Source organism: Callorhinus ursinus, unplaced genomic scaffold, assembly GCF_003265705.2.
Source record: "Callorhinus ursinus isolate GAN/ISIS: 27379988/994484 unplaced genomic scaffold, GSC_fseal_2.0 scaffold4, whole genome shotgun sequence".
In the NCBI taxonomy this organism is placed as follows: Eukaryota; Metazoa; Chordata; class Mammalia; order Carnivora; family Otariidae; genus Callorhinus; species Callorhinus ursinus.
In genome coordinates, this window is record NW_027397066.1 from 149,639,825 (window position 1) to 149,650,550 (window position 10,726).

The window sequence follows — 10,726 nt, forward strand, 5'->3', positions numbered from 1 at the left end:
GAATTGTAGAAAATTTTCTAAAAATAAAAGATAGCATATACAAATATAGACACATTGATCAATAGAAAAGAATAGAAAACCCAGAAAGAAAACCACAATTATATGGTCAATTAATCTCTGAAAAAGCAGGAAAGAATATGTAATGGGAAAAAAATCTCTTCATCAAATGGTGTTGGGAAAACTGGACAGCTACCTGCAAAAGAATGAAACTGGACCACTTTCTTACACCATAATAAATTCAAAATAAATTCAAAATGGTTTAAAGACCTAAATGTGAGACCTGAAATCCTAAAAATCTTAGAAGAGAGCACAGGCAGTAATTTCTCTGACATCAGCTGTAGCAACTTCTTTCTAGATATGCCTCCTGAGGCAAGGGAAATAACAAAAATAAACTATTGGGCCTACATCACAATAAAAAGCTTCTACACAGAGAAGTAAACAATCAACAAAACTAAAAGGCAGGGGTGCCTGGGTGGCTCAGTCGTTAAGTGTCTGCCTTTCGCTCAGGTCATGATCCCAGGGTCGTGGGATCAAGACCTGCATTGGGCTCCCTGCTCAGCGGGAAGCCTGCTTCTCCTTCTCCCTCTGCTGCTTCCCCTGCTTGTGCTCTCTTGCTTTCTCTCTCTCTGTCAAATAAACAAAATCTTTAAAAAAAAAAAAAACCCTAAAACTAAAAGGCAACCTATGGAATGGGAGAAGATATTTGCAGATGACATATCTGATAAAGGGTTAGTATCCAAAATATATAAAGAACTCATACAAATCAAAACCCCAAAAAGAACTTATACAAATCAAGACACAAAAAACCGTAAATAATCCAATTTTTAAAAGGTCAGAAGAAATGAACAGACATTTCTCTAAGGAAGACATCCAAATGGCCAATAGAAGCATGAAAAGATGTCCAACATCACTCATCATCAGGGAAATGCAAATCAAAACTACAATGAGATATCTCCTCACACCTGTCAGAATGGATAAATAAAAAACACAAGGGGTACCTGGGTGGCTCGGTCAGTCAAGCATCTGACACGATTTTGTCTCAGGTCATGATTTTGGGGTCCTGGGATTGAGCCCCACATCAGGCTCTGTGCTTAGAGGGAAGCCTTCTTGAGGATTCTCTATCTCCCTCTCCCTCTGCCCCTCTCCCACTCATGCTCTCTCTCTAAAATAAATTAATGATTCTTTAAAAAATTAAAATAAAACAAAATCAAAAACACAAGAAACAAGTGTTGGTGAGGATATGGAGGAAAAGAAACTCTCTTGTACTGTTGGTGGGAACACAAACTGGTGCAGCCACTGTGGAAAACAGTATGGAGGGTCCTCAAAAAGTTAAAAATAGAAGTACCCTAAGATCCAGCAATCGCACTACTGGGTATTTACTCAAAGAATACAAAAACACGAAATCAAAGTGATACGTGTATCTCTATGTTTATAGCAGCATTATTTACAATAGCCAAATTATGGAAGCAGCCCATGTTCATCTACAGATGAATTGATAAAGAAGATCCATATTTTATTCTTTTATATATACATATTTATATATGTATTATATATATGATGGGATATTATTCAGCCATAAAAAGGAATGAAATCTTGCCATTTGCCACATGGATGGATCTAGAAAGTATAATGTTAAGCGAAATAAGTCAGTCAGGGAAAGACAAATACCAAATGATTTCACTCAAATGTAGAATTTAAGAAATAAAACAAGTGAGCAGAGGAAAAAGAGAGAGAGACCAGTCATGAAACAGACTCTTAACTAGAGAGAATAAGCTGATGGTTACTAAAGGGAAGGTAGGTGGGGGAGGTGGATTTAAATAGGTGAAGGGGGTTAAGGAAAATACTTGTGATGAGCACTAGATGATGTATAGAATTGTTGAATCACTATATCGTACACCAGAAACTAATATAACAGTATGTTAATTGTACCAGAAGTAAAATAAAATTCAAAAACATACAATAGGGTACCTGGGTGTCTCAAGTTGGTTAAGGCACTGCCTTCCGCTCAGGTCATGATCCTGGAGTCCCGGGATCGAGTCCTGCATCGGGCTTCCTGCTCAGCAGGGAGTCTGCTTCTCTCTCTCTGCTCCTCAGCCCACTCGTACTTGGTCTCTCTCACTGTCTATCTCTCAAATAAATAAATAAAATCTTTTTAAAAATTTTTGAGCCTATAATTAATCTTCCACTCTTATAATACCTCAAACTGCAGCTGTTTTTTTACATGAGTTTGCCAATTTTTTAAGAAAAATATAAACTTTTATGAAGTTCCTGAGAAAATGAAAATGAAGTCATTTTACCAACTCATCTAATAAGATCAGCATATATTTGATATGTGAAAAGGACAAGTACAATAGAATCAATGAATTCTAAATCAATTTCAAATATGAACAAATGGGGGATAAAATTAAAGTAATAGCAAATGCTTCCAACTATCTATAGTAATTATATACCATGGCCAAGTTGGCATTTATCCAAGGAATGCAAGAATAGTTTAGAATCAGAAAAAAGATTTTATCAATATAATTCATTTAATTAACACAGCAAGGGAGAAAAAACATGATCCACTCAATAGATGAAGACAATCAAATTAATAAAATTACCATTATCCATGACAAAAACACTTGTAAAATGGAGAATGGATGGAAATTTCTTTAACCTAATAAAAGGTTCTACCAAGAACCTGTACTAATATACCAAAGTTTACACTGTAGAGAATAAATGGCATCATGTCATTCAAATGAGAAATAATAAAAGCATGCACATTATTGATATTCTTAACATAAGAACAGAGGTTCTAAGCAGAGATATTAGACGAGAAATAAAAATAAGAAGTATGAGGATGGAAAAGAAAGACAAAATTGTTAGTACTGGGCTATATAAAAAAAATCCAAGAGTAGCTTTAGAAAACAACAAGACTAGTAAAAAATATATTGAGGTTCCCAGATGTAGTCAAAAGCCAATAGAAGTTCTTTTTAACCATTAATAATCAAAAAAGGCAACACAACCTAATGAAAATAGAAATAAACCTAGAAATCTGTGCTTTTTATAAATCTACTAACATATCCCCAAGGCCTTAATAGAAAAATTAAATAATCTCATTTGATGACATTAATGAAACCTGAATAAATAAGGAGCCAAATGACGTTCATAAATGTAAAACCTCATTATCTTAAAGATAGCAATTAAGACCACATGAATGTATAAATAGAGTAAACCAAAACAAGCTCATATTAAAATTATTTTGAAATTTACAAAGCTCAATAAATAGATAGGATTTTTAAATAAGAGGTGTTTCTCCACCCATTTATCAAGTTGTACTAGGAGGTTTCACAAATATTTATTTCCAATAATCCTAATTTCACTGAATTTGAAATAATAGGAGAGCTGATGTTGTTATATGATAAACCAGCTACAGATTTAGAAGTGATTTGGAGTGAAATTTAAAAACAATTAAATTTATCTTCGTAGGTTAAGGTAAAATATTCCATTTGTTTATCCAAAAAGGCTATACCAACAAAAATATTAGCCTCAAGTATTGGGCACTCAGGGTGCTGTACACACAGTTAGAGATGCAGAAGTAATCACTGTGAATTAATCAGAGACCAGGCAAACCTCTTTTTGGGATGCAGGTCTTTCCTCACCATTGTGTAAGAGATCACAAAACAAGCAGGAAAGACAAATTAATAGGACAAGGCTTTTCTTGCTCCTTTTCCCTTCATTAGCTCATAGCCTCCCAACACTTAATATTTGGTCACCCATATAATCCAAAATCACCACATACCTCAACGCTTCTTTAAAATTACCCACCTTTTACCACACTATTACACTTAAGGTAAAGATCTTTAAGCCCTCAAGTAGCAAATGTAATGTTCTGTTTCATCCTTTGAATACACATCAGTCATGTAAGTAGTCCGAGTAATTGAGGAAGGAATAACCTCAATGAAATCGTTCCTGTAGCAGAATAAGCTAATTCAACCATTTGTTAGCATTTTAAGTTTCACATCGCTTCTCGGCCTTTTGGCTAAGATCAAGTGTAGCATTTTAAGTTTCACTATTTTTATGTAGCAGATCTTATTTCTGAAATGAATGCTTTTCATTCTAATGAATGTTTAATTATGATTTTTTTTAACATCAGAAACACATTCGTGCTTTTAGCTACTAGATCATTTTTTACCACATGTTTACTGGGGATGAGTGACAGCAATCAGAGCTTAGCAAAAATGGTAAAAAAATAAAATAAACTATCTTTTTAAAGATAATAACAACCATGGCCCATTTACTTTTTCCTGAAACAACGTTATTTGACATTTATTTTCTATTCCTTACTAAAGTTAAAGGATTTTGTTTTGTTGTGTTTCTTTGTTAAAGAGGGAATGTTTCCAAACTATTCTGTCACAGATTCCTTAACCTGGTAAGTAATGAAAACTTAGCTTCTCAGATTCTTGTTTTTTGAATCTGTCAAGAAACCCAAGTCAAGATTAATTTAAGAATTTCTTATACAGATGGTAAAAATTTTTTTAAATGCTCTTTTTTTTTTATTACAAGTCATAGAGATGGACACATATATCTATGGCCTGATAGCCACTAGTGTGGAAGAACCTCTTTCTTGTAATAAATTTTCTCCTCAACTATGAACAGGTCTTCCATAATTGATCAACAGTTTGTTGTATAATCTGTTTCATTATTCTAGCTTACAGTAAGCTAATTAATGCAAAGTAAGCAAAGTACTTTCCTTTTATCTTTTAAGATATTTCAAATATCAAAGTTCACTTTGATTTTGTCTTAGTATTTAGGCTTTACACATTTAGTGGGCTTTATTTGATTGTATTCAATTAAATTATTAATTTATCATTTATAAATGGGTTCTAAAGGAAATATAAAAATGGCTAGTCCTTTGAAATTTCCATTCCTATTCAAGCAGACACAACACACTAATTTTTTCTTGCTCCACATTCATTGACATGAGAGGTCAAATTGTTACTGAACCCTGACATCAGAGTCTTATGTCCATTATGCCAATAAGCCAATCTCTGAGTCACTGCATTTGAAGCAGAGAAAAGTTTTATCAGAAGGGCAGCCTAGTAAAGGGTTAAGCAAATAAAGAAACATAAACCCGGGTTCCAAATCACATGCTCCTTTAGAGAGTTGTAATTAATCCAGAAAATGGCTCTTTATTTCCCATTAGAGGTTAAGATTTGCCACCTCATTTTCACGGCCCTCCCACAAATCTTAGGTTACAGAAATTTTGGAAAAACCTTTTCCAATCTATTATGTGTGGACCCAGAAACACCCTTTTTGGAAGGCAGGTTCCTAATGACTACTTTAACTCACATACTCAAATTTCTATCAGAAGCCAGCTGAGTCTTGGCCTTCGGGATTGCCCCTCAAGTTTCTATTTAAAGAAAAAGAAAGTCATGAAACAAGGTCCCATTTTGGCCACAACACTTAAGTAATTCTAAAACATATTTGGGGGCTGTTTTATATTCTTGAAAACCAATTTATTTTATATATCTGTTGGTTACTATCAGGAGTGACAGACTGCAACAGCTTTAATATCTATTGTTTTTTTTCACTGAAGTATAATTGACATACTCTATTAGTTGCAGGTGTATGATATAGTGATTTGGTATTTATATACATTAAGAAATGATCACCATGATAAGTCTGGTTATCATCAGTCACCACACATAGTTTTTATTTTATTTTTATTTTATTAAGATTTATTTATTTGAGAGAGAGAGAGAGAGCACAAGCAAGAGGTGGGGCAGAGGGAAAGGGGGAGAATCTCAAGCAGACTCCCCACTGAGCGTGGAACCCCACATGGGACTCAGTCTCACCATTCTGAGATCATGAACTGAGCTGAAACCAAGGGTCAGACACCTAACTGACTGAGCCACCCAGGTGCCCCCACCATGCATAGTTTTTATATTATTGACTATATTCCCTATGCTGTGCATTATACCTTTATGTCTTATGTATTTTATAACTAGAAGTTTGCACCTCTTCATTCCCTTCAACTATCTCATCACCCCTCATCCCTCTGGCAATCATCAGTTTGTTCTATGTATTTTTCAAATACTTTCATATTTACTTTCTAATTGGATATTTCTAATAACAATATGTGGTTGGTAAGCATGAATGACCTACTTAAAAAATTAAAAAACTTCAAAGACATTTGCTCTAAGTAAAAACAACTATAGGTAGGTTTGGGGCTAGAAATGAGCCAAAATAAGACCTCTAGTCAATTTTTATTTTATAAACATTGTTGCTTAAACTTTTATTCCACCACAAACCATATACCCATTGTGCTCAAAGTATATATGTATAGTGTAATTAATATTAAACTCCTTTGTTAGATTACTTTTTAATTTTTAATTACCCATGTGCTTATGCTGACATAATGTAAAACTACAATGAAGTTAGCATAAGTAACTATTACATTGCTTATTTTTAACACCGGTGCCTAGCTATTGTAAAACATCTTTCAACTACCATCTAATTTTACAATTCTGTTCCACACTTGATTATCTGTACTGTCAAGTCCTTCCACATTTCAGCCAAATAAGAAATTTCTATACATATTCAGTAGCTCCTGTTCACAACTAAAATGCTGAGGCACTAAATCTCCCATTATTCTGGGAGATTTTTTTTTAAATATAAAAAGTGTTTATAACACAAGTTGCTACCTGAAATCCATTTGAATTTTAAAACTCTCCTTCCTAAATCATGTGAATTTCTTTATCAATAATAGAAAAGCTTTATTCTTTTTGAAGTATCTTTTTCTAAGTATTTATTCTATGAAATAAATCAATCCACAAAGGAAATCGTTCAACATTGAAAGTAGAAGAGGAAATAAAGGAGCTAACTTAAAATAATTTGTGCTAAATAACTCTAGAGCTTTAGAAACCTCTGGGTGTTCTTTGAAAAGAATTGTATATCTTTTAAAATGTTTATTGCCTCTTCCATATCTCATTGCAGTTTCAGTGAGTGTGTGTGTGTGTGTGTGTGTGTATGTTTACTGGTGTAGAATTTTACTTTCATTTAAATGATTATTCTTTTATTATCATATTAAAATCAGTCATCCAAATTATCTCAATTCTAAACTCCTGAAAGAAATGTAATCATAAACCACAAAATATCATAAAAACTAAAGGTATAATTAATTTGTGGATTATGCACCATGAACAATAAGAAGCCACAAGTACTCAGGACTTGTACAAAGTACTCAGTACAAAATGTATAAATGTATATTATATATCTCTTCTGGTAATTTAAAAGCTCTCACACAAAGGATTTCCAATTGAAATGACATTCATGTGTGCTTATCATAATCTGAATACATGCTTTTTGAAAACTACGCTAAGATAGAATATGTCTATACCTTTCTATATAATCACATTACCATTTTCTCAAATTCTTAAATTTATAGTCAAAATTTATCATTTCATCTGAAGAGCATATTTTTAATAATACAAAATATCCTTCACTAGCCTTCTGAGCCTAGATTACATAAATTAGTAAAAAAATAAAAGAATTTGCAAAAAATTTAAACAAAACTTAAAACTTTTTCTTTCTATTTAATTGTTATAATGTAATATTCAATATCTAATACTTAAGAACATAGACTTAATATCTAATATCATCTCTAAAAAAAATGACTGAGAGCAGTAGTTTGGTGTTCACTGTTTGATCTGTTCACTGTGAATTGCAAAGAACAAAAATTTAATGGCAATAGTTCCTTAGCTTTTAAGTTATTAAATCTTCAGTTTATGGTATCCAAATAAAAATAATCTATTAATGTTGGCACATACCAAGTAGTTTGACTCAAATTAATAATAGTAGTAATAGTAATAATAAAAATAAAAATAATAATAATAATGTATCTTTAAAATCATCATTACCAGGCACCTGGGTGGCTCAGTCAGTTAAGTGTCTGCCTTTGGCTTGGGTCATGATCCCAGAGCCCTGGGATAGAGTTCCACACTGGGCTCCCTGCTTAACAAGGAGCCTGCTTCTCCTTCTCCCTCTGCCCTTCCCCCCTGTTCATGCTCTCTGTCTCAAATAAATAAAATCTTTAAAAAATAAAATAATAAAATACATAAAAATAAAATCGTCATTACCGCTATATAACCTTGAGAAAGTTATTTTGCATTCCTGGGTTTCATTTTCATTATCTACAAATGCAGGTCACACGTTAGATAATTGCTCCTTTTCATTTCTATTGTTCTGTAATGCTTTGTTATGCTACTTTCAGGGCAAAAAAACCCAATAGATTTTACATGAAAATTATGTATAAAAATGCATAGTAACTGCTTTCCAAGAAGTTCATATTAAAATGATTTAAACATTTTTCCAATGGCACAAATATTTTCTATATTTATTCTGCTGGTCAGCTGAGTTCATATGTATGTTCTGTCCCCCCCCCAGTTTACAGATTGTGCTTAATCCACCTATCAATATCCCCCACATCAAAGATCACCTCCTTTCTCTTTTCTTCTTCAATTTTATAATCATTTCAGTGGAAAGTCTTATTCAATGGAAAGACCTTACTTGAAGATCTTCTAAAAGATGATATCCAAAACTATGCCTAAGCTTTCCCACTCATATAACTTATTTTTTTAAAAAAATATATCTATTTATTTTAGAGAGAAAGAGGGAGAGAGCACAAGTGGGGGATGGGCAAAGGGAGAGGGAGAGAGAGAAGCAGATGCCCTGCTGAGCAGGAAAGCCAACATGGGCCTCTATCTCAGGACCCTGAGATCATAACCTGAGCCGAAACCAAGTCAGACGCTCAACCGACTGAGCCACCCAGATGCCCTCCCCACTCATATGACTTATTGATGTATTTTCTAAAAAGAAAAAAAAATTCTTCTCCAGGAGAAACACTGGTAATCAAAAATTAGAATAATTCTTCCTTATGTTACATTTGAAGTTTCAGAAGCTTCATATAGGAAATGATCATTTTTATTTTCTCTTTCTAAATATATCCAGAATATTCTCTGGTGTTGCACGTGGAGGCAAAACAACTTTCCAGTGCATCCAATCTACACATCTGCAGAGGTTCATTATTCAATAAACGCAGAAATTTTATTTTTTTTAAAGATTTTATTTATTTATTTGAGAGAGCGAGAATGAGAGAGAGAGAGCACATGAGAGGGGGGAGGGTCAGAGGGAGAAGCAGACTCCCTGCTGACCAGGGAGCCCGATGCGGGACTCGATCCCGGGACTCCAGGATCATGACCTGAGCCGAAGGCAGTCGCTTAACCAACTGAGCCACCCAGGCGCCCCTAAACGCAGAAATTTTAATAAAATTTTATACTTTGACAAAAAAAGTCGCTTTGGATAATTACTTTGCATTATGTAAGCAATACATTCAATAAAATGTTCATGTTCCTACTCCTGCTGAGTTTTGCTATGACTTGGCCAGTCAATAAAAAGAAGGATTGAAACATTCATATATAATCAGTTCCGATCAGCTTGACCTCAGTTAACCCAAATCATGTCATCTGAATTCACCCCACCTGAGGGGCAGTGGGTAAGGATGGTAACATAAGAGGTTTTGACGTGATTTTAAACCATCTGAAGTTAGAATCTAAATGAAAAATTATGTATGCCAGCCATACCTTCTATATTGGCCTTGGTTCCATTATCTGGAAAAGAATGGAATGGTATTTCAATAATTTCCAGTTGTTTCATGGTTTTCTAATTTGTTGTATAGGGTATAAAGGGCAATTTGTTACAAAAAGTGGGATGATTACTTTGCCTTAAGGAGAGGGGAGATAAGATTTACAGGAGCATCTGATTATATTTAGAATTCACAAATTTTAGTAAAGACAGTAGATTACAGTTGTTTATTAAAAGATTTTTTTCAATTTGTTTTAGTGTTCTTGAATATTCCATTTAGTGGGATAATATACTAGTCTCAATAAGAATATGATTTTGGCTTCTAATCAGGTCAACTTATGAAAATTCAAGGCAAAAGATCTTCCGTTCACACATGCCAACCTTTGGAAAGAAAAAATCCATAGACATGCTCTTCTTTCAGTGGAAGTGTGAGCTGTGGAAGGAGATTAAAAGCATGTGAATGTTAGCATAGATTACAGCCATGGCAATTGGCTTATTGAACATTTTTCAATTTTCCCTGTTTCAATAAACTTAAATTTGGTGGCAGAAATCAATCAGAAGACATGGTCTAAGAGAAGTCACCATTCCACATTCATACCAGAGGGAAGTCACCTGTCTTAGAGAGTGTACTACCATCAGCATGGGGTCTGGGAAACAGGGACAAACATACTACTTCTGATTTTGTTCATTTTTTTATCCAAATAAGAGCATGAATGATCATGTATGAGTACTTTATACAGGTTGCCTATCCGGGTTACTTTGGAGGTAAAATTTGGAAGTCAATGAGATTTGTCTATTTCTGACAGGTTAGACTTTGCAGTGAACCATGTTTCAGGGGTACCATGAAAACTATAGTGATTTTAAGAATTCTGACCCAAAGGGGTGCCTGGGTGGCTCAGTTGGCTAAGTGCCTGACTCTTGGTTTCAGCTTAGGTCATGATCTCAGTATCCTGAGATCAAACCGTGCATGGGGCTTGGAATGTGCGTGAGGTTTTCTCCCTCTCCCCTTACACCTCCCCCTGCTCGCTCTCTCTCTTTCTCTCTCTCTAAAATAAAATAAATAAAATCTTAAAAAAAAATACTCTGACCCAAAGGAAGTGAC

At 34.0% G+C, this 10,726-nt stretch overlaps 1 pseudogene; it reads left to right on the forward strand.

Annotated features, from left to right (window-relative positions):
- The first annotated feature begins 4,001 nt into the window (after nucleotides 1–4,001).
- LOC112826263 (U2 spliceosomal RNA) lies at nucleotides 4,002–4,075 on the forward strand (annotated as a pseudogene).
- Nucleotides 4,076–10,726: the final 6,651 nt, after the last annotated feature.